This window comes from Aegilops tauschii, chromosome 7 (genome assembly GCF_002575655.3).
Source record: "Aegilops tauschii subsp. strangulata cultivar AL8/78 chromosome 7, Aet v6.0, whole genome shotgun sequence".
NCBI lineage: Eukaryota > Viridiplantae > Streptophyta > Magnoliopsida > Poales > Poaceae > Aegilops > Aegilops tauschii.
In genome coordinates this window covers 118,496,041-118,521,061 of record NC_053041.3, presented here as the reverse complement: position 1 = coordinate 118,521,061, position 25,021 = coordinate 118,496,041, and the positions used below count along the sequence as shown (strand labels likewise).

The 25,021-nt window shown below is 42.9% G+C and overlaps 1 long non-coding RNA gene across 1 annotated transcript; it reads left to right on the top strand.

The window, feature by feature from the left end:
* The first annotated feature begins 1,148 nt into the window (after window positions 1-1,148).
* LOC120967880 (uncharacterized) lies at window positions 1,149-4,059 on the top strand. The gene is made up of 3 exons (XR_005761709.3): window positions 1,149-1,434; window positions 1,589-3,382; window positions 3,764-4,059. It is a non-coding gene; the product is annotated as an uncharacterized lncRNA (long non-coding RNA).
* Window positions 4,060-25,021: the final 20,962 nt, after the last annotated feature.

Below are 25,021 nucleotides of genomic sequence, written 5' to 3'. Positions count from 1 at the left end.
TGTGTATATCTTATGATCATGTCTATGCATGGTGTCTGCACCAAGTTGTATTATTTGGAACACTAAGTATATTATCACATACATGACATGATTTGTGCTTTGAACTCTTATTTTTGCTGGCATGACACAATGTTACATTCTTTTCATGATATTCTACCTTGTAGACATGGCACATTGGCAAATCATGAACTCGATCCACCGATGGTGATCAGTTTATATATGCTTCAGTTCATCTCTAGTATTCGTGTTGAACTACTTTTGTACTACCAAAACCATTCATGTTGATACATCTCATACACTTCATCATACTTTTCTATTTGCAGAAGTAACACATGCATGCCCAACTTGGCATGTTACATCGACAATTTTTTCTCCATTGCTACATGTTATATGTAATCGAGTGGATGCAATTACTATTTTTGAATTCCATGTGTTGTTTGTAAGTTGAATTGTATATAAAATCTCTATCTATTTTTGTACTTTTTGTACGTAGTGTCTGAAATAAGGAAAATTGATAACTATTTGTGTTTCTTATTTTGAATTATTATACAGTAAACAGTTGTAGTTTCTATCCGGACGGTAAGAAATTTGTATGTCATTAGACCATATATCTAAAGCAAATTTCGTATGTAGTGTTCGTAATAAGTAAACATTCACTAGTGCAGAACCGGGCTTTAGCGCCGGTTCGTAAAGAGTGTAGACTAAAGCCCCCCCCCCCTACTACCGGTTCGGCACGAACCGGCGCTAAAGTGCCACCACGTGGCACGAGCCAGGCCCGGGTGCTGGTAGACCATTAGTGCCGGTTGGTAACACTAACCGGTACTAAATGTTTGGGGGGTTGGTTTTATTTTTTATTTTTCCATTAAATTTGTGTTTTCCATTTAATTCTTTTTTGTTTGGGTATTTTACGACACTACATATTGTACACGTTATTAATAGACTTTCTATATATATATATATATATATATATATATATATATATATATATAGAAAGTCTATTAATAACCCTGGGTGAGGAATAAGTAATTCCTCACCCGAGTCGATCGACCGAGAGAGATGGTCCGGCTGTAAAATTATGTTTGCCCACTGTAAAATTATGTCGATGGAAACGGTTGGGCTTTGGCTGGTCGCTAGGAGCTAGCCCACTCACCCCGTACATGAACAGGTGCGAGCGGTTTTCACGGGCTCGGGCAGGTGTTCCTCTATCCCGACCCTCCCCTCTCTGGCAATGGGGAGGCGACGACAGCGGCGGCACCGGAGGGACCAACCGGAGGCGAGGCCTACTCCCATCTCTCGCGCGTGAAGTAGTCCACTTTGCGCCTCTGATCGGTAGCGAACCGAGGCGACATAGGCAGTGCAACGATCCGCCGCGAGCTGGGCGGCGACAATGGCCTTCTCCGGCGTCGCCCTCCATCGTCGGCTTTCTTCTCGCCGGTAAGATCTCCCTCCTCTTCCTCCTCCTCCACAAATTTCTTAATTTATAGGGTTAGGGTTCTTGGTTTTTGGGAGCGAGGAAGAAGAAGAGAAAGAAAGGAAAAGAAACAGAAGAGAGGATCTTGCATAATGAAGAGGTGATGTACTGATGTAGGTTGATGGTGGAGACTGGCGCTCGGAGGTGGGATCAATTCAAGGAGGAGGTTGATGTCATGCTGTAGGAGGAGAAGAAGGCTGCGGAGAAGGAACAACAGTACAGTATCTTCTTAGATCCAGCCAAAGGCGATGGCCCTGTTTCTACTCTGTTATAGATAAACTGTCCCTTTTTTTCTTCATTGGAGCTCCACCGTTTTGAAATAACTAGACTGTCACATAGTATTGAGAAATACCATGTTCAGCCATTTACTTAGAATGGAGTTGGGATGCTGCTACTGTATGACAATGGTCATCCCATCATTGTAAATATGCTCTATTGCAGAAGGAACATAAAGAACTAGGAAAGGGTAAAGTACAAGTAAATGTGAAAAAACAAGCCTCGCAGCGAAAAATCATGCCCCAAAAAGAAGCACAAAACATTCGTGCCCAAGTAACTGTAATCTTAATGCACAATGTCACCGGCTTGTTGATAGGGAGTGTAATGTCTAGTTAGTTTTTGAGTTAGTTGAGCCACTGCCATCTGGGGCAATCATATTCTGAACATATCGAGATTTACACCTATCGATTAGCTAATCTTACTAAAGAACACAAATGTGCCTTTTCTAAAACTTGAATCGTCCTGGTAAAAGTACGGATTTTCACTTGACCTGTGGCTGTCTATATGTCGAAGGCTTCTGAATTTCTCTAGGCGTAGAATTGAACAATAGTGAGACATTGTAGGCGCAGGCCTGAATAATAGTGAGACATGGTATCAACTAGCGAAAAGTGCAAGATGCAGGATCAGCTTTTATTCTTCCAGTTCATGGTACATTTGTTGGTCTTTGTCACCTCTTTGAAAGCACTGCATACACCTGCAGTACAGTAAACTTTCTCAGGGTTGGTTCTCATATTTTCACACTGAGCTTAGGCTAACGCTGGATGGCTAAGCACCTATTTATTTCTAGTTTTGATCTGTTGATACATGGTGAAATGAACAGAACGATATAGCTGGGCGTGCTCCTATTTTATGTCTATGTAAAGAAGCAATGCAATCTATATTGGATGCAAGTTTGGAAATGTATTATTTGTACATGCTCCTATTTTATGTTGGCCCCACATCTCGTAACTCTCAAATTTCTTACATCGGCTGGCGAATGTGGGCTAACTCCGAACTGCTAGATTTTTATATGTGGTTGGTTGGACACCTTATGTTGGCGGACACTGACCTTCTCCCAGCCTGTCAATATTCACGGAAGCTAAGTTTGATTTATTTCTATTGCCAAGAGGTGGACACTGATTCTCATCCAGCCTGTCAATCTTCACTAATATTTTGGTTTAACCTGCTCTCAATGCAAGAGTAATCATGTATAACAGGGAAATGCGATTTTTCCTTCAGGTTATTGCTTGTTTGTTTTTTGTAGCATACACCAGATGGGAATGTGCTATTTTTGATGAGTAAATGCGATTCTAACTGTGCTCCATCAATTTTTTTTCCGTAGCCATGGATACGTAAAGAAAATCAGCACCATTATTTTTGTTTGAAATTCTATATACTGTAAGACTTTGATTTCGTTCACATTTGACCTATTTTCCTATCTTGCAGAGCCATCCATTCAAATATGGTTAATATCTTCTACCCTGTATTTACTGTACCACTAGAATAGAGACGTGCATTTATTTTAATCGATCAATTTTTCTGCTGTAGCAATACTTTCTGTTGTCATCCTGGTTGTGCTCCAATTCACTATTTCCATGAATTAATGTTAGGTACTCCGTCAGCATGTTCACATTATGTGCTAGCCTGCTTTTAAAGGTATTTAAGTTTTGATGCTACGTAATTCATATTCATGAGATTGTGCGTGGATAACTTGTAATCTTTATCTCTTTTGTTTCATCTTATCCAACTGTATCTCGCACAGTTTGGTACAAGACATGATTTAGGTTGCATTGCAATTGTAGTTACAGAACTTGGCCTCTCTGTCTTGTTTCTCTGTTTACTTTCGATTCATACCTGTAGCTAGTGTGTTCATGTGATTCTCATAAATCTGGTACATCCAAACTTCCCTTGTGTTTTTTTCAGTTTAAGATAGTAAAGCCTCAGTCTATCTTCAAGTGTGATATGTTCTTGTTTGTCGGTGGTCTCTACCTGTTTGTTGGTATGCTCCTCAGAAATAAAAATATTCTGTTTTTTCAGGTCTATTCAAGTGGATGACGACAACTGTATGAGGGTAGAGAGGAATGAGTTTTCTGGAACACGTCTTCGTATTTTAGTGTATGGTGGGTACAGGTATTGTTTGGTTCAAAATTTAGACCTTTTTACCAATAATTAGTAGCAAAATTTAGGATTGTTGAGAAGAGAGGTGAAGCTAAAGGCTTCAGTACTATTCTTAGGATACTATATGTTGCTTCCAGGCCATGTATAAGAATTGTTCAGTTACTTGAGAGATTGTTGAACATATGAAATTGATGGAAGTCTTTGGGCACCCTCAAGTTAAGTTGCTTGAAGACCAAGTTCAAATATGTGTGAGGGCAGTGCAGTTGGGCATGCCAGTGTAGTAGATCTGTTTTGAAATAGTGCTTTCAGAAATTTTCCTGCTGCTGGTCGCCAAATGGCATTCAATTATCTCCAAATGATTTTTTCTATACTCATAGGGATAGTTTTAATTACGTGAGACATTTCCCAGAACCATTAGTTAGTTTTGTACACTGAATCTATTTATTAGACGGTTTTGTTATTCCTAGGGCCATGTTGATCGTTCTTCCATTTGTTATATAGCATTATTTTAGGGCCATCGGGCTACCATCCATTCCATGGGCTCGTGATTTTACTGTGTTCGTGATGATACATCTGTCCCTTTTATGTTTGGTTCTTCAGATATTAATGTTGTCATCTCAATCAGTGCTGAGCATCGTTTATGGGCTTTTGGATTGTTATCATCACTGTAGTGCTGATGTACCTCCCAAGAAGAAATATAATGTGGTAGGCAGAGATACCTCTTATGGGATGGTTTAGATTGAGGCAAAGCAAAGCTTTCGCCTCCAATTTTTTTTTACGGACTTGTCCCTGTATTACAAAAAAAGTTTCTAGCTGATTACTGTGGAAATACCTGAGACAAATCAAACTTTTGGAATGCAGTTCTAGGATTCTGGATATGGCATTTTCAAGGTTATTTCGTACTATAAGAAAATTTTCGTTTGATCTGCACATCTCAAAGTAAAGTTAACAACGCTCCGCAATCTTTTTGTGTTTCTGGTCTAAGTCAACAAGATAATATAGTACCTCGCCCAGAAAAAAGATGATCCATTTGACAACTGTCGTGCAAAACATTGGAGAAAAAATTGCAAACAAGAACTACACTGAAGAACAATTTATAGGAACACAGTCACATCCTACAAAAGAAGTCAGGCACGTCTCCTACTCATCCTAAAATTACAGCAACATCATTTCGTTTTTTATAGTGTTATTACTTTGTTGTGCCGTACGGATTTCTCAAATGCCTGATGTAACTTATTAGCATGCAAAATGTAATATTACGTCTGTCCCTTTTGTTTTGTAGAACGGAGACAGTTTCCTACTTCAGGCTATAATCTTACCTCAAGTGCCTTTGTTTTCTTACGTTTTGAAGGTATGTACGTGGGAGATGGCTGTAATCTTATCTCAAGTGCTTTTGTTTTCTTACATTTGAAGGTGTGTACGTGGGAGATGGACTGGGGTGAAGAATAAGAATTCTTCACCCTGGGTGATGAATAGCGCGACCATATATATATCACATCCATACATATACAATTTCTCCTACATGTTGCCTTAGTGCCTTCGGAGCACTATGACAAGTGGTTCATGGGGTGGTAGCCGGTAATAGTATTCTCCTTTGGGATCTATGACCTGGTCGAGAAAAAATCCCGCTATTTCCTCTTGAAGTGCTAGTATGCGCTCCGTTGGTAGGAGCTGCTCCCGCACCTCTCTGAACTGTTAAGAAGGAGATCAATATGCATGTTTATTAGTTGTGTGACTAGATATCGATAATGGTGTAAAAATTTGTGAATAGTGTTCTGACAAACGTACCCAGTCCTGTCTTTGAGATCTGCTCCTTTTTGGACGTCATCATGCGAATGTTCTCGCAAACGTAGTATGCACACAGACCAGTCCCCGACGCCTGTTTCAGGGCCTTTATGAGAATGGAATTGAATCAGATAATGATTAATCAAGCATGATAATTAATTAATGGTATTGAAACAAGAATCAAAGAGATGGTAGCTAGCTAGCTAGTACTACTTAATTACTTACCTTGGGTCGATACCAAAACAGCTTTTTTGCCCATTTGCCTAGAGTCACCTTGATGAACATTGCCCAAGCCCTACCCGCCGGCAAAAAAGTTAATAAAAAGGTTATTAAATAGTTCATATCAGGAAATGACAAACTAAATAGGCCGAGATATAGTTAATAATGATTGAAATTACCTGTTGACTATCCCAAACAAGATGGTGTAGTCACCTTTTTTTTAAGTAGTGAGTCCAGTACTTCAACTTTTCCTTCTTCAACTTTATTATCTAACAAGATCCAGTGAAAACTGCATGCGCACACGTTTGCATGTCTTAATTAAGCGGGCATGTGCATAACACTAATCAACTACCCTAAACCCTATACACTTAATTATTAACATCTAGCTAGCTAGTAGTATAGCAAAAACAGAATTTGTAGTACAAGACAATGTGACTCACAGGAAGTTGTAAGGAAGTAGTATATCTTCATTGGTACTGAGGCGCTTGAAGAATTATAGCATGCTTTCCTCTAAACTTGCTCGACAACTTGGAATATTCCATGTGTACTCATTAACGGTATTTGGGTCAATTAACCCAATGCCATAGCGTCCAGATTTTTTCATTTCATACATCTTCATCCTGCATAATACCACAGAAAAGAATATAGTGAGGATAGTTACAGGTAATGATTGATCAAAATGATCACTACAGCTAGCTTGAGACTTAAATTACAGAAAGAAATCACTTACAGACAATAGCAACTAACGATAGATTTGTCGAGTGCGTCTTGATTGTATAACTGAAATAGTTCTGAATACTCAACGAACACAGCTTTCTCATGGAAGTAATGCTCCTCCTTGACATTCACCATGAGGGACTCTCGATTGGAAATCTTGGTAATGTTCATGTACCATTGATGCAATTCATACATTCTCGTTGGGAGGTTCTTGACCTCGTCTGGCTCGACCAAAGGTTGGCCCCGGACATATTTCCGTTTTATTTCCTCCTCTCTAAGCGAAGACATGGGCTCGATATCGAGGAGTTGTCCAATAGTGATCTTGAGCATTTCAGCCTGTATTATATGCTCCTCGGTTATTACCACATTTCCCAGCTGGGGAACGTAAACGGTTTGCCCACAATAATTGGGCGCGCATACTCTCATGTGTTGTTGGCACAACAAGCGGGGGGATCGATTGCGCCACCTGTTCTCCCAGCTGGGGAACGGTTTTCCCGCATTTTTTGACAGCTGCTTGTTGGCTCGAGCTCAAGCTCGCTTCTTTCTGTAGTCGTGCTCGACGTGCCTTCCTGATTTGGCGCCCATAGTCTGAGTCAACAGGCTTGGGAGCTGGTGGTCTAGCCATACGAATGAAGTGGTCAATCTTTTCCTCACGCACTTTCTTCCTCGGCGGCGGTGCCGGTTTCAGTCCAAAATGGGCATCCACTTGGGCCTTCACTATGGCTTTGTTTTGCTCCTCGGTCATGTCGTAAGGCCTCTGAGGAAGAGGAGCGAGGCTTGGACCATATTTATATCGCTTGTCTCCGCCTGTACCTCCTGTACTACCTCGACTCGTACCGCTACGCACCATAGCTGCGGCGTGTCTCTTCTGCGATTGCTGAGGCGGAGGAGACGGCTGACGTGGCTGAGTTGGAGCAGGAGTCTGCTCACGCATTGGTGGACTTGGATGAGCGGGAGTCTGCTGACACGGAGTCTGTTGGAGATACGCCCTAGAGGCAATAATAAATGATATTATTTATCTCCGAGTTCATAATTATGTTTATGTTCCATGCTATAACTGCTATGGTTCTCGAGTCTGCAATAACCACGAGGCTCGGAGGAAGACTCATATGCACGTGTGGAATAATAAACGGTAAAATGTATTCCTAGTCTGGCCTCTAAGACTAGCTCAAGTGTTGCATGATGGTTATGTTTTCCTGATCATGGGCATGTCTATGTCAGCAACCTTGAGGGCACAATGTTAAGAGAACATTTGTGTTGAATCGACCCGGATTGATGTTATGCTATGAGATTCATTCGTCACAAGTTTATTGGTACATAACACAGAGATGGTTAACGTTTGCATGATTCCTTAGACCATGAGAGTATCGAGTTTCTTCATGCTTGCTTCATGAACTTTGGGGTTTGTTAAACGTCATCCGTAAATGGGTGGCTATTACGGCGGCTTACGGGTTCATGGAAAAGTGTGTCAAGTAACTTGATAGCTCAAGATTGGGATTTGCTCCTCCGACGATGGAGAGATATCTCTGGGCCCTCTCGGTGTTACGGTATCCATCATCGTCTGGCCAGACACTTTGTGATTTGATCACGGGGATGCCGGAACACGATAACGAGAAAAGAGAACAATACCGGTAACGAGGTAACTAGCATAGTGGACAAGTTGTTGATCCACGGGAATGCCAACATGTCTCACCTCGGGTATTTGTAACATATCGCGAAGCAACAGGAATAGCACACGACAACTGGAGGTTCACTCGAATATTTATTCGTGTGGGTATAGGGGTCAATATGGGTGTCCACGGCTTCGATGTTGATCATTGATCGGAAGGGGTTCCGGGTCATGTCTATACTTCACCGAACCTATAGGGTCACACGCTTAAGGGTCATCTATCTGCTGAATACTAGACAGGGAGTCTGAGAGAAAATCACCGAAAAAGTTTCGGACACCGAAAAGTTTCGGACAGCGGAATCGTATCGCAGAGAGAGGTCATCGGATAAGTTTCGATGATACCGAAAAGTTGTTTCGGGATACACCATTAAGTCAAATTGGTTTCGGCACATGCCTGATAATTCTTGGAGGATGCCAGAATCATTCTGGAAGCTTTTTGGAATTTTCTGAGATAAAAACCGGAAATGTTCCGGAGCTGCCGGAGCCACTTCAGATGCGTTTCGCAGATGAAAATCACTAAAACCGGAATTGTTTCGGAACGCGTTGAAAATCATTTTAGTGGGTACTGGAAATGTTCTTAGCCCACATAAATATTTTCAGTTCGATCAGACGCTGAAAAATGTCGTCGTGAATAGTGAAAATCAGCTTTATGGTTACTTTATGGAAAGCCACCTTTTGGGGCTTTGCTCCAAAAGATCTTGGGGATGACATGGATGGATAGGAGCCATTTTTTGGGCCCCTCATGGGGGTGTGGCTGGCCACATGGGGTATCCCCCCTTGGGGACCCTCTTGTTCCTTGGTTTCACTCCTAGGTCCTTGTGGAAGGACTTCATTCATGTGCATTTTGGGTTTTTTTGTGAAACTACCCTACCCCCTTGGGATTTCCTATAAATAGAGGTGGAGGGGCAGCCCTCCACACTCATCCCTTGCTCTCATACACATGCCATGCATTATCTGGCTTCTTCTCTCCCTCCCACGAAAAGAGTTTCGTAGAGCCGTAAGGCTGTCTGGGTTCCGGCAGGAACTAGTTCTGGACGGCGAAGCCCTGCCGGATAGATGACACCGTATGTGTGCAACTCTGTAGAGAGATCGTAGTTTCGGTCTTAGTTCGTGAGTGCCTCCCGAAGGGCTGTCCGTGTGACCGTCCGAGTTTTGAAGGTCCTCCCGAAGGGCTGTCCGAGTGACCGTTCGAGTTTCGAAGGTCCTCCCGAAGGGCTGTCCGCGACACCGTCCGGGGGGCTGTTCGACCGCCTCCCGGAGGGCTGTCTGAGGAGCAGATGAGGGTATACATCCTCGCGGTTGGGAGGTTGTAAATCCTAGCTGCGGGGATCTGCACCGCCGATCGTCATCGACTCTACTTCCGGCTGCGCTACGAGTCGGTAACGAAAAAGATCAAACCATGTATGCAGTCTCCATAGTGGTCCTGAGCTGGTGCGTAGCTCGGAAAATTATTGTTTTCTGCTGCGTTCCCCTATAGTGGCATCAAGAGCCGTGCTATGCGTAGATGCAGGTTTCGATCTAGAATACATGGAGATGTATGGGTATTGCATAATATAATTAGGTAGTAGATGAGATCTATTGCTGAAAATTATTTATGCGGGTGACAGATGAAATCTGTTACCCGACGTTCTTGTTGCTTCCCTAGAATTTGCGTTTGCTCAATCTCGAGACAACATGGTGGAGTTTGACAAAGTTCTGGCAATCCGTGATCCTGATTGATCATGGAAGTGCTATCAGTTCTTTGGGTTCTGCCGTAGTCAGAAGAAAGATGAAATTCGCAGATGAAAGGGCATTGCAGATATTATCTGCACGGGGGTCATGCGTATGACGAAGTTTAGTATGGGGCTCGAGATTTAATTATCTCGTGTTTCATACACCCCGAGATGTTAATGTAGCAACTTGAATAATCATACTTGATGATAAAACGTTGGTAGCTGCGGTTTAAGTCAAAACCTTAGAAGCCACGTAAAATAAAATTTTGCATAAACCTATTAGAGGCGTCTAACTTGGTTTTGCAGGATGTGCATGTGATGTGGTATAGCAGTGCTCATACTAATTCGATTATGTATGAGATGACTATATGATGTAATTTGATTAACATGACCTGCGTGTCATGATTCGGCATGATGGCTGGAGCCATATGATTGCACTTTAATGACCTGCGTGTCAACCTTGTTGTAATGCATTATTTTGTTAGCTATAGAGATAGCAATATTATCTGGTGCATCGACAAGGTGGTGGCAATCTTCGCGAAGGTGAACACCGACGCGAATGCCGAAGACGAAGAAATGAAATACTTCTCCGTCAGAAAGGGCTATACCATATCATGCTATTATGAATTTCCTGAGATGTTTATCCCTTATGATGCACCCTTCTTGATTGCGCGGTAGTCGCTTTTATTAGGGTGATCTCTCACTTAAAATATCAAGTAGTTAGTGTTCTCCCAAGTGTAGCACCGTCACGGCACCTATCTTTTCGGGGTGCGCCATGGATGCATGGGTACGAACGATTAGAGAAGTGTGAGGCGGGTGAGGTCGGACCTCGCAGCAAGATCACTTGGTTGTCTTGACGTTCATGGCAGGATCGTCCTGAGCTCGGAACACACGCATCGAAAGATGAGCAAGAGTCACATAGAGATGTGATCGGCAAGTTGGCCTACCGATTAAAATTCCCGTTATGAGATGATGATTCTATGGCGATGAATTGAAGTCTGGATCTTGTATCACTCAAAATTAATTGTGAGAGATATTGATTTGAGTGGGAGCGCACTGTTGAATTAACATGTTTAATTCTCAGTGCAATTAATTATGAACACTGTCTAAGTGTTTCTTGCATAATAGTTGTAGAATAATGGCTCGCATTTCCACCTTCCCTATTAAAATTGAATAGCTGTTAAATATCTGGTTAAAACTTTACGATTGGTAACGTAATATGAGGATTGTCCTCAAAAGTGCCGAGAAGGACATTGTCCTATCGCATGCTTTCCGTATCCTCCCGCTAATGCTATGGATCATGTGACTCTCTTCCTTCGATCCAAAAGCTAGAATTCTGTTACAGTCAAGTGGAATATGTTTGCTTCCATGAAACCCAAACTTCGAAAGTTGGGATAGTTATATGATATTCATGGAACTGAAAATTATTTTCAGATACAAACAAAGCAATGTTTGTTTGCAAGTATTAGTAAAAGTGTTTACTATGCATTTGACTGTTGGGAAAGGGATCCAGAAGAACGCCTGTCATATAATGAAAGGTGAATAAAACAACAACTTAAAGAGAAAGGAAGTGTCCAAAGGGTGTTAGTATGACTTACACGCCTAGGAAGTCCGGGGCTAATGCCACTCTTAAGTTGGGTGCTTCTTCTAAGAGTAGGAGAAATACTAAAAGTTAAACTGTTAGAAGTATAAAGGCAAAAGGAAAGAAGACTGGAATATCCAGCTCATGTATGAATGTCATACAAGTTTTTGATGTATAGAAGGCTGGTCAAAGATATAGTTCTTGCGAATTATGGTTAAACATGTTAATCACTAATTCTTGGGTATTGTGAGTTCATCACAAAATTGCCCGCTCGATTGCATTCTGTTGCAACTCGATGTAAGAACTACTATGGCCTGAAAGACTAGCTAGAAATGAGGTTAAGGTATACACAGGGAACATAGTAAATGTTACTATACCTTCCATCGGTGTATTGCCGTCTGTATTTATTTTCATAATTCATTTAGGGTTTTACAAACTCTATCCCATTGCATAAGGTATCTTGCAAGAAGGTTGTTCATAAGAGAACTTTTTATGTTAGATGTTATGAATAACACAAGGGCCATACTTTCATTATGAATGAGATGTATGTCATGAATATTGATAATAATACAATACCTCTGGGTTTACTTTCATAATTCATTTGAGTTTCATACACTCTAGCCCATTGCACAATGTTTGTTGCAAAAGAGTTGTTCATAAAAACAACAATTGTTGTTAAGTATTATGAATAACATAAGGGCCATACTTCCATCATCGATGGGACGTATGTTATGAATATTGAGGGTAATATGATACATCCATAACACTGACGCTAAATGTCGCAAGACTAAAAGAATACCACACAAGTGTGGCACTACATTTGGTCACATTGGAGAAACACACATGGAAAATTCCATTATGATGGATTTTGAAGTCTTTTTGATTTTGAATCATCTGACACTTGCAACTTTCCTCCGAAAAGTGAAGTGACTAAAATACCGTTCACAGGCCATAAGGAATGAACAACAAACTTATTAGTGATCATACATTTGATGTGTGTAGTCCGATAAGTGTTGTTAGTGGTGGATTTATTTATCTTCAGAAATGACTCAAGTAGATATATGGATATTTACTTGATGAGACGTAAGTCTGGATCTTTTGAAATCATTCGAAAGGTTCTCAAAAATGAAGTAGAAGTTATTGTAACAAGAAAATTATGTTTCTGCAATTTGATTGCACAAAGGAATATTTGAGTTACATGTTTAGCGAATGTCTGATGAGTTGTGAAAGGGGTTTCATAAACTTGCACCTCCCGGAACACCACTGCAAGTGGAAAGTCTATGGAGATGTAATCAAACCATTTATGACATGGTAAGGTCAAAGATGACATAAATAAATTTGCCTTTATCCTTTTAAAGTGATGCTTTAGAGACTGCGGCTTTTACACTGAAAAGAGCTACATCGGGTCTGTTGAAATGAAGCCATGGTATGGTACGCCCAACCATGTTATATCTTTTCTTAAACATTTGGAATATGGGGCTTGTGTAAAAGGTTACAAACCTATTCCAAATCAGACAAGTGCTACTTTGTAGGTTATACCAAAATGTTGGGTATTCCTCCCTCACTATACCGAGGCAAATAGTTTTGCCGCGAAACGGTGTGCTTTTAAAGAGAATGGTTCTTTGAAAAAGGTGAGTGGGAGAATAGTGCAACTCGACGAGATAAACAGTATCTACGTCATCAGATCAAAGGAAAGAGACCTTGGAAGTAATTCCAGAGTTTCCTACCGCGACTGATACGGAAGTCTCTACAATAAAATGTATGAACTTCGGTCGAACTTGCAGCTGAACCACGTAGGCAAGGCTCGTGCAAACCTCTCAGGTGCGCAAACGAGATATTGTTGTTAGACAACATTATACCTACGATACACAAGGAAGCGTTGATGGGCCCTGACTCCGAAATTGGCTAAATGCCAATACAACCCGAGTTAGTTTCCATATAAGTGATTCAAGATTAAAACCTTGATACACCTTTCGGAAGACTTAGAGTCTAAAGAATATTTATGGAACTTAAAACTGATACGGATAAAATGTTTTATCCATAAAGCTCGACTTGTTGAAATAACAAGTTCAAGAGTTGACTACGATGAGGTTGTTTTCATCATAGCGATGCTTAAAGTCGGTTCGGGTTGAACTAGCAATTAATACATATTTCAATCATGAGATATGAAACATGGATGATAAAAGGATTTCCATCTGATGGAAATGAAAGCTAGGACTTGTATATGATACAGTCCAAAGTAATTTGTCGATCCAGAGGATGCTAGTAGGTATGCAAACTTCAGAGTTCCAGCAATGGACATAAGAGAGCAAAATGGAGTTGGAATCTTCGTGTTTTGATGAAATAGTCAAAGGGGTTTTGACTTCATCAATGGGTAACGAAGATGCTTGTAATTCAAGAAAGTAAGTGGGAGCGTAATAATATTTCTAAAAACCTTATGTGCTTGGCACATTGGTAATTGGAAATAAATTTCTTGACACGAATTAGGACTTCATTTGAAAATAGTTTTTCGATGAAGTGCTTAGGCTAAATAGCCTCAATATTAGGCATGATGATCTATGGAGATAGATTTACCTTATGGGGCTAAGCAATGAATACATATTGACAAGATGCTAAAACCTTTTAGCATTTAAAACGCCAAGGAGTGATTCTTGCCAAAGTCACATGGAAAGAGTTTTTGCAAGACTCGGTGTCCCAAAACACTGATGAGTAAAATACATGATGTAGATTCCACACACTTTTGTGTTTGGATTAATCATGTATTCCATGGTATGTAAAACAACCAGATATGTCCGATACTCCCAAGGTGTTGCGAGTATGGATACCAAAGTGATCAAATTACTGATCATGGGACAACAGTGAAAGATGTCACAGAGTACTAGAGTAAGTACTGATGACATGGTTTTCTCGCAAGCAGAGATCATGAAGAGTTCGTTGTAAAATGTTACATCGATACAGTCTTCATGTTTTCTCCATGCGATTTTCGATTTAAATTAAGGGTTTTGTGTAACACACAATGTGTGGCACAGTTAGTTGGAATTTGTTCAAACTAGTTACTGTGGCGAATTCTATAACAAGGGTTAAGTATGTTGACGCTTTAGAAGTGACAAAGAAGATGTTGAATCATATAGTTCATTCATGAACTTAGTATAGTTCCAAGATGGCTTTTGACAATGGGACACTACTGCAGGTAGTTGCTCCATAACTCAGTCTGAGGAATCCAGGTTCGACCTGTGATTCACATACATACAAAGCCAAGTCCACACAAAATATGAATTTTGTGAAAACGTGAAAACGCGAGGACATGCAAAGATACACACGGAACTGAAGTCATCAGATCCGTTGGACAGCAGGCTATACCACAAGCGAAGCATAGTTACACCGGTGTGCCACAGGTGTGAAGTGCATTAGCATAAGCTAGATTATTGACTCTAGTGCAAGTGGGAGTCTGTAGGAGATATGCCCTAGAGGCAATAATAAATGATATTATTTATCTCCGAGTTCATAATTATGTTTATGTTCCATGCTATAACTGCTATGGTTCTCGAGTCTGCAATAACCACGAGGCTCGGAGGAAGAATCATATGCACGTGTGGAATAATAAACGGTAAAATGTATTCCTAGTCTGGCCTCTAAGACTAGCTCAAGTGTTGCATGATGGTTATGTTTTCCTGATCATGGGCATGTCTGTGTCAGCAACCTTGAGGGCACAATGTTAAGAGAACATTTGTGTTGAATCGACCCGGATTGATGTTATGCTATGAGATTCATTCGCCACAAGTTTATTGGTACATAACACAGAGATGGTTAACGTTTGCATGATTCCTTAGACCATGAGAGTATCGAGTTTCTTCATGATTGCTTCATGAACTTTGGGGTTTGTTAAACGTCATCCGTAAATGGGTGGCTATTACGGCGGCTTACGGGTTCATGGAAAAGTGTGTCAAGTAACTTGATAGCTCAAGATTGGGATTTGCTCCTCCGATGATGGAGAGATATCTCTGGGCCCTCTCGGTGTTACGGTATCCATCATCGTCTGGCCAGACACTTTGTGATTTGATCACGGGGATGCCGGAACACGATAACGAGAAAAGAGAACAATACCGGTAACGAGGTAACTAGCATAGTGGACAAGTTGTTGATCCACGGGAATGCCAACATGTCTCACCTCGGGTATTTGTAACATATCGCGAAGCAACAGGAATAGCACACGACAACTGGAGGTTCACTCGAATATTTATTCGTGTGGGTATAGGGGTCAATATGGGTGTCCACGGCTCCGATGTTGATCATTGATCGGAAGGGGTTCCGGGTCATGTCTATACTTCACCGAACCTATAGGGTCACACGCTTAAGGGTCATCTATCTGCTGAATACTAGACAGGGAGTCTGAGAGAAAATCACCGAAAAAGTTTCGGACACCGAAAAGTTTCGGACAGCGGAATCGTACCGCAGAGAGAGGTCATCGGATAAGTTTCGATGATACCGAAAAGTTGTTTCGGGATACACCATTAAGTCAAATTGGTTTCGGCACATGCCTGATAATTCTTGGAGGATGCCAGAATCATTCTGGAAGCTTTTTGGAATTTTTTGAGATAAAAACCGGAAATGTTCCGAAGCTGCCGGAGCCACTTCAGATGCGTTTCGCAGATGAAAATCACTAAAACCGGAATTGTTTTGGAACGCGTTGAAAATCATTTTAGTGGGTACTGGAAATGTTCTTAGCCCACATAAATATTTTCAGTTCGATCAGACGCTGAAAAATGTCGTCGTGAATAGTGAAAATCAGCTTTATGGTTACTTTATGGAAAGCCACCTTTTGGGGCTTTGCTCCAAAAGATCTTGGGGATGACATGGATGGATAGGAGCCATTTTTTGGGCCCCTCATGGGGGTGTGGCCGGCCACATGGGGTATCCCCCCTTGGGGACCCTCTTGTTCCTTGGTTTCACTCCTACCCCCTTGTGGAAGGACTTCATTCATGTGCATTTTGGGTTTTTTGTGAAACTACCCTACCCCCTTGGGATTTCCTATAAATAGAGGTGGAGGGGCAGCCCTCCACACTCACCCCTTGCTCTCATACACATGCCATGCATTATCTGGCTTCTTCTCTCCCTCCCACGAAAAGAGTTTCGTAGAGCCGTAAGGCTGTCTGGGTTCCGGCAGGAACTAGTTCTGGACGGCGAGGTCCTGCCGGATAGATGACACCGTATGTGTGCAACTCTGTAGAGAGATCGTAGTTTCGGTCTTAGTTCGTGAGTGCCTCCCGAAGGGCTGTCCGTGTGACCGTCCGAGTTTCGAAGGTCCTCCCGAAGGGCTGTCCGAGTGACCGTTCGAGTTTCGAAGGTCCTCCCGAAGGGCTGTCCGCGACACCGTCCGGGGGGCTGTTCGACCGCCTCCCGGAGGGCTGTCTGAGGAGCAGATGAGGGTATACATCCTCGCGGTTGGGAGGTTGTAAATCCTAGCTGCGGGGATCTGCACCGCCGATCGTCATCGACTCTACTTCCCGCTGCGCTACGAGTCGGTAACGAAAAAGATCAAACCATGTATGCAGTCTCCATAGTGGTCCTGGGCTGGTGCGTAGGTCGGAAAATTATTGTTTTCTGCTGCGTTCCCCTACAGTGGCGGACTTCAAGGAGGAGTCGGCTCACGCGTTCGTGGACTTGGAGGAGCGGGAGTCTGCTGACACGGTGGCGGACTTTGAGGAGGAGTCGGCTCACGCATTCGTGGACTTGGAGGAGCGGGAGTCTGCTGACTCGGTGGTGGACTTCGAGGAGGAGTCGACAGACGCGGTGTCGGTGGCTTTCGAAAGATGATGCAATCCTTTCTCCATAGGATGATACGATGTATGGCCTCTCCCAGTGTGTGGTCGTCGTCACCTCCAGGAATGTCAAGTTGTAGCCCCGAATATTGGTCCACCACCTCATCAACCAAGACACGAGCATAGCCCGCTGGAATCGGGGTGCAATGGAAGGTTGCTTCGGGGTTAATTGTAAAAGCAATGGCGTCCGCCACCTTCATGGATATGTTCTTCATTCTGAAGTGTAGCTCACAGTTAGTGTTCTCTATGATGTCATCCACAGGGTATGTATCCAGCAGTGCGTCGCCCGGGGCGGAACCAACGCTGCTTGTCGGCATGGATGGGACGGTGCTATCCAATGCTGGACGATCATCCGCTTGCTGCTGCCGCTGCTGAGACCCCCTTTCCTGGCTAAGTGAGTCGATCTACTGCTGCTGCTGCTGCTGGAATTTGAGTGCCAAGTCCGCGTGCCTTGCTTCTAGGCCTTGAAGGCGTTCTGCGTCCTGCTTCCTCTGCTCCTCCTCCAGCTTCCTCTTCTTCTCCTCCTCCATCTTCTTTACACCCTCCTTCAACTTTTTACCCGGGCCTCGCTTTGTCCTGCTGTCTGTAGAAGCAGATTTGCTCGATCCGGAGGGCTGAAAGAAGAAAGATCGCTTCGTTAATATATCTTCAAAAAAAAGTGATGATCACTAGATGCCTGCTTATATAAATATACCTCGCCGGTAGTTTTTGTTATTTGAAGATCAACATTGTATTCGTCATCATAATCATTGTCTGCATCATCATAATCATAATCATAGTTCATGACTTCATCAGCTCGGTCGTCGAGATCGAATATCTTATCATCACCCTCCCCGGTATTGTTCAGATATTGAGAGCCGTCATCTGCTTCATTCAGATCATCTGGCCTGTTAGGGCTGCGTATGATCTCGAACAGGGCCTCTTCTCCCTCTTTGCCGGTATTGTCCGCCATAGCTTTTATTTAACTAATACAGAAGAAATATAAAATAATTTAGTATTCAAATTACAATGCATGGATGCAATCAATAAGGAAAAACTGAATCATATAGTACATAATATGCATCGTCTCGAATAATATATAATCTCAAATACATTGTCTCGAATAATATATAATCTCGAGTACATCGTCTCTAATAATATATATAATCTCGAATACATCATCTCAAATATGATATATCGAATGCATCACTGGCTAGGTAGCTAATAAAGATTCAATACTACAGAAGAATCTAGGCCACTCGCGGTTCCTGGGGCGCGGGCGGTGGACACCCAAAGAGAAGGAACCATCACAGGATCATATCTCCGGTCATCTTCCCAAAGAACCTGCCAGGTATTGGAGAACCTGACGTCCATAGCAGCCATGTAGCAATGGACGTGCTCGTCCTCCTCCCTAACACGGCGACGCACCACCTCCAGCGGGGCCGGCTCCCTCTGCACCGAATGTGGCCCACGCAAACGCCACCAAAGGAGATCAGGGTCGACGACGGGACCCGAGGCCAGGTTCCTCACCAAGCGGCGCGCCCCTCTAGGTAGCACCTCCCAGTGCCAGCCCGGCGGAGCCCAGTCCCGGACATGGGTTAGCCGGACGTCGTCGCAAACAGGTCGACAACGAGGATGCGGGCCGGGCATCGTCGAGAACAAATACTATATGCCCGCAAAAAGTAACATTTTTTAAATGATTGGATGTGATAACTAAAATTCTATATGCAAATTCTAAATTTTTCTATAACTAAAATTATAACATCGATCATCGTCTAACAATTTGACATTAATCTAATTCATCTAGCTAAAACTAATTCTAAAATTTCTAACATTTCTATATAACTAACATTTCTATAACATTTCTAATATTCTTATAACTAAAAAACAGAAAAATTTCTAACATATCTATAGATATTTCTATAACTAAAAAACAGAAAAATTTCTATAACTAAAAAACTAAAAAACAATGTGTGTGTGTGGACATGGCGCCGGGCAGGAGCTCACCGGCGCGAGGCGAGGCGACGGGGGGCGGCGACGGGCGGTAACGACGGGGATCGATGGGGACGGGGCGGCGGCGACGGGGACGGGGACGGGCCGGGCGGGGACGACGCGCGGGACGACGGGGCGGGGCGTGGCGACGGGGACGGGAACGCGGCCGGGGCGGCGACAACGACGGGGACGGCGACAGACGGCGACGGGGGCGGTGATGAGGGGCGGCGGCGACGGGGCAGAGGAGAAGAAGCAGAGGGAGAGATGAGAAACTGACGAAATTTTAAAGTGTTTTCTTATATAGGACCACCCTTTAGTACCGGTTGGAGCCACCAACCGGTACTAAAGGTCTATTTTGGCCAGGCCAAGCGGCGGGAAGCGCACCCCTTTAGTACCGGTTGGTGGCTCCAACCGGTACTAAAGGGCCACCCTTTAGTACCGGTTGGAGACACGACCCGGTACTAAAGGGGTGCGCTGGCGCAGGTGCGGTGCGACAAGTTTAGTCCCACCTCGCTAGCCGAGGGGCGTCCGCACTGGTTTATAAGCCCCAGTGCGGTAGCTCTCTCGAGCTCCTCTCCAAAGCAGGCCTACTTGGCCTACCTATTCTGTGCTGCCTTGTGGGCCTACTGGGCCTTTGCGGGCCTGCATCCTGGCCCAACAACACGTTCGATTTCTAGTCGTATGCAGGCCGCTCTGGCCCAGTAGGCGGGCTTTTTTATTTTCTTATTTTTTTGCTTTATTTATTTTTGAGTTGTTTTTTGCTGTATTTAGAATTTTCTTTATGAATATTTTTGCTTTACGTACAAAAAATTACAAACTTTTTGTTAGTGCTGGTAGTTTTCAAATTTGAATAGTTTAAATTTTGAATTATTTGAAATTTGTATGAATCACTAGTTTGTGAATAACTTAACTTTGAAAATAGATTTTTCAGTGATTCTTTTTTCTTATGTTTAATATTAGTGTGTTTTATCATTATATTCAATTTGATAAATGCGTAGGTTATTTAAAAAATGAAATGCCTTTGTAACAGATGAGTTTTCGTCCGAAACCCTGATACTTCGAAAGAGATTGTCCATTTTGTACACGAAGTGCATCTAGTTTTTGCGGTAACCCTCTCTACTTTTTTGCACATGCTATGTGGGTGAAATTATGATACCATGCCAACTTTCAACCTTTTCTGAGTTCATTTCAAGTGCTTTTCAATTTCAGGGTCATTTAGCTGAAAAAAATCAGTAAATGCATGAAAAAATTTGTTTGCACATAAAATTTCTTCGCGTTTCAAATGCCAAAACACATAACTACCCTAACTATTACAGAGATTAATTCCCTCCTGGGTGTGAAACACAGAAGAAAGTGTTGATAGTGAAGCCGATCACATCCCAGATCTTTGGGTGTGAAACTTTTTCTTCGCGTGTGCCCCTTTGCGCCGTAGGCATGGAAAATCTTCATCATTTAACTGGATGCTCGGGTCAATATTCACTCTGAATGGAGCAATTTCATCAAACTTTTCATAATCTTTTGACATGTCTGTCTTGTCATTCACTCCCACGATGTTTCTCTTCCCAGAAAGAACTATGTGGCGCTTTGGCTCATCGTATGATGCATTCGCTTCCTTATCTTTTTTTTTTCTCGGCTTGGTAGACATGTCCTTCACATAGAAAACCCGCGCCACATCATTGGCTAGGACGAATGGTTCGTCTGTGTACGCAAGATTGTTGAGATCCACTGTTGTCATTCCGTACTGCAGGTCTTCCGTTACCCCGCCTCGTGTCATATTGACCCATTTGCACCGAAACAAAGGGACCTTCAAACCACGTCCATAGTCAAGTTCCCATATGTCTTCTATGTAACCATAATATGTGTCCTTTCCCTTCTTGGTTGCTGCATCAAAGCAGACACCACATTTTTGGTTGGTGCTCTTCTTACCTTGGGCGATTGTGTAAAATGTATTCCCATTTATCTCGTACCCTTTGAAAGTCATTATATTCGAAGGTGGTAACTGGGACAACAAGTACAAGTCATCTTCAATAGAGGCGTCATGCATGGAACGTGTCTGAAACCAACCGGCGAAAGTCTCTGATTGTTCACGTGTAATCCAGTCGTCAGACTGCTCCGGGTGTTTGGAGCGTAGAAAATTCTTGTGTTCCTCCATATACGTACGGAGCCACCAAGGCGGAATTCTGTAGAACTGTGTAGTGTGCTTCAGTGTGTCCGTCCATACATATTATTTGATTCCCTCCTAGTGTGCCTTTTCCATCCAGTCTTCCCTTATGCCGCGATTCAGGAACACCAATCGGCTTAAGGTCAGGAATGAAGTCAATACAAAACTCAATGACCTCCTCATTTTCATGGCCCTTGGAGATGCTTCCTTCTGGCCTAGCACGGTTATGAACATATTTCTTTAAGACTCCCATGAACCTCTCAAAGGGGAACATATTGTGTAGAAATACAGGACCCAAAACGTTAATCTCTTCGCATAGGTGAACTAGGACGTGCGTCATGATGTTGAAGAAGGATGGTGGGAACACCAACTCGAAACTGACAAGACATTGCACCAAATCATTCTCTAACCTTGGTATGATTTCTCGATCGATTACCTTATGAGAGATTGCATTGAGGAATGCACATAGCTTCACAATGGCTAGTCGAACGTGATCCGGTAGAAGCCCCCTCAATGCAACCGGAAGCAGTTGCGTCATAATCACGTGGCAGTCATGAGACTTTAGGTTCTGAAACTTTTTCTCTACCATGTTTATTATTCCCTTTATATTAGACGAGAAGCCAGACGGTACCTTAATACTGAGCAGGCATTCAAAGAAGATTTCCTTCTCTTATTTGGTAAGAGCGTAGCTGGCATGACCCTGATGTATGCCGTCTTTTCCGTGCATATGTTGCTGGTCCTCCCGTGCCTCAGGTGTATCTTTTGTCTTCCCATACACGCCCAAGAAGCCAAGCAGGGTCACACAAAGATTCTTCGTCACGTGCATCACGTCGATTTTGGAGCGGACCTCTAGGTCTTTCCAATAGGGCAGGTCCCAAAATATAGATTTCTTCTTCCACATGGGTGCGCGTCCGTCAGCGTCATTCGGAACAGGTTGTCCGCCAGGACCCTTTCCAAAGACTACCTTCAAATCATTGACCATATCATGTACATCAGCACCAGTACGGTGGCGAGGCTTCGTCCGGTGATCCGCCTCACCTTTGAAATGCTTGCCTTTCTTTCTTATGGGATGCCTGCTCAGAAGAAATCGACGATGTCCCAGGTACACATTCTTCCTACAATTGTCCAAATATATACTGTCGATATCATGCAAACAGTGCGTGCATGCGCAGTATCCCTTGTTTGTCTGTCCTGAAAGGTTACTGAGAGCAGGCCAATCATTGATGGTCACGAACAACAACGCCTTTAGGTCACATTCTTCCCCCATGTACTCATCCCACGCACGTACACCCGTTCCATTCCACAGCTGTAAGAGTTCTTCTACTAATGGCCTTAGGTACACATCAATGTCGTTACCGGGTTGCTTAGGGCCTTGGATGAGCACTGGCATCATAATGAACTTCCGCTTCATGCACAACCAAGGAGGAAGGTTATACAAACATAGAGTCACAGGCCAGGTGCTATGGTTGCTGCTCTGCTCCCCAAAAGGATTAATGCCATCTGCGCTTAGACCAAACCATACGTTCCTTGCTTCATCTGCAAACTCCTTCCCGTACTTTCTCTCGATTTTTCTCCACTGCGACCCGTCAGTGGGTACTCTCAACTTTCCGTCTTTCTTACGGTCTTCTCTGTGCCATCGCATCGCCTTGGCATGCTCTTTGTTTTGGAACAAACTTTTCAACCGTGGTATTATAGGAGCATACCACATCACCTCGGCAGGAATCTTCTTCCTGGGGTGCTCGCCCTCGACATCACCAGGGTCATCGCGGCTGATCTTATAGCACAATGCACCACATACCGGGCAAGCGTTCAAATCCTCGTACTCACCGCGGTAGAGGATGTAGTCATTAGGGCATGCATGTATCTTCTGCACCTCTAACCCTAGAGGGCAGACAACCTTCTTTGCTTCATACATACTCTCGGGCAATTCGTTGTCCTTTGGAAGCATATTCTTTATCATTACCAGCAACTTTCCAAATCCCTTGTCAGATACACCATTCTCTGCCTTCCATTGCAGCAATTCCAGTGTGGTGCCCAACTTTTTCTTGTCAGCTTCGCAATTCGGGTACAACAATTTCTTGTGATCCTCTAACATGCGCTGCAACTTCTTCTTCTCCAAATCACTTGCGCAGTTTCTCTTTGCATCGACAATGGCCCAACCTAGACCATCAGCGGGCTCATCTGATGCCTCTTCTTCAGCTTCTTCCCGCATTGCCGTCTCAGCTTGTTCCCCCATTGTTGTATCATCGTATTCAGGGAACCCATGGCCAGGATATTTGTCGTCGTCCTCTTCTTCTTCATTGTCTTCCATCATAACCCCTCTTTCTCCATGCTTGGTCCAAACACTATAGTGGGGCATGAAACCGGACTTAAACAGGTGGACGTGAATGGTTCTTGACGTAGAGTAATTGTGATCATTCTTACAGACAGCACATGGACAAGGCATAAAACCATCCGCCCGCTTGTTTGCCTCAGCTGCAAGCAGAAAAGTATGCACGCCAATAATGAACTCGGGAGAGCATCGGTCATCATACATCCATTATCGGCTTATCTTCATTACACAACACCGAAAAGACCAAATTAATACAAGTTCATACATATATATAGTTCATACAACACTTAAATGCAACAAACAAATAACTCTCTAGCTAAAGCATTTAAATGCAACAACAAATGCGATCAAGATCGCAACTAAGGTAACAATTGATCCAACAACATAATGATACCAAGCCTCACTATCAATGGCATATTTTCTAATCTTTCTAATCTTCAAGCGCATTTTCTCTATCTTGATCTTGTGATCATCGACGACATCGGCAACATGCAACTCCAATTCCATCTTCTCCCCTTCAATTCTTTTCAATTTCTCTTTCAAATACTCGTTTTCTCTTTCAACTAAATTTAACCTCTCGACAATAGGGCCGGTTGGAATTTCCGGTTCACATACATCCTAGATAAAAATATCTATGTCAACTTGGTGGGCATAATTTGTCATAAACACGAAATGCAACAACTAGTTTTAAAAGAGAATATACCACATCCAAATCATAACAAGGACGAGGGCCGACGGGGACGGATATCAAAACCATGGCACTATGTATAACAAACAACGTACAGGTAAGATACTATATATCCAAATCACACAAACATCAATTTGGTAATGTAAAACATTCATGAACAAGAGGCTCACCACAGGGTGGTGCCGGCGACGGGACGATGCGGGCGATCGACGGTGATTTAGAAGGCACTAAGTAAACCACACCTACATATGCAAACTAAGTGTTATTTTTGACCTCATATTGCATATAAATCAAATACTAGCACATATAATTCCTCCCAAATTACTAAACTCATAAATTAATCACTATACAAAGCATTGCAAGAGCTAATCTACCAATGAGAGATGAAAGGACAAAGTTGCTAACCTTTGTGATCATTTGAATGGATGGGGGCCTTCAAATCTTGACAAAGTTTGGGCAAAATTGTGATGAGCTCGAGAGGAAGAGGGGAAGAACAGAGAGGAGAGGGGAAAGGGGAAGAAC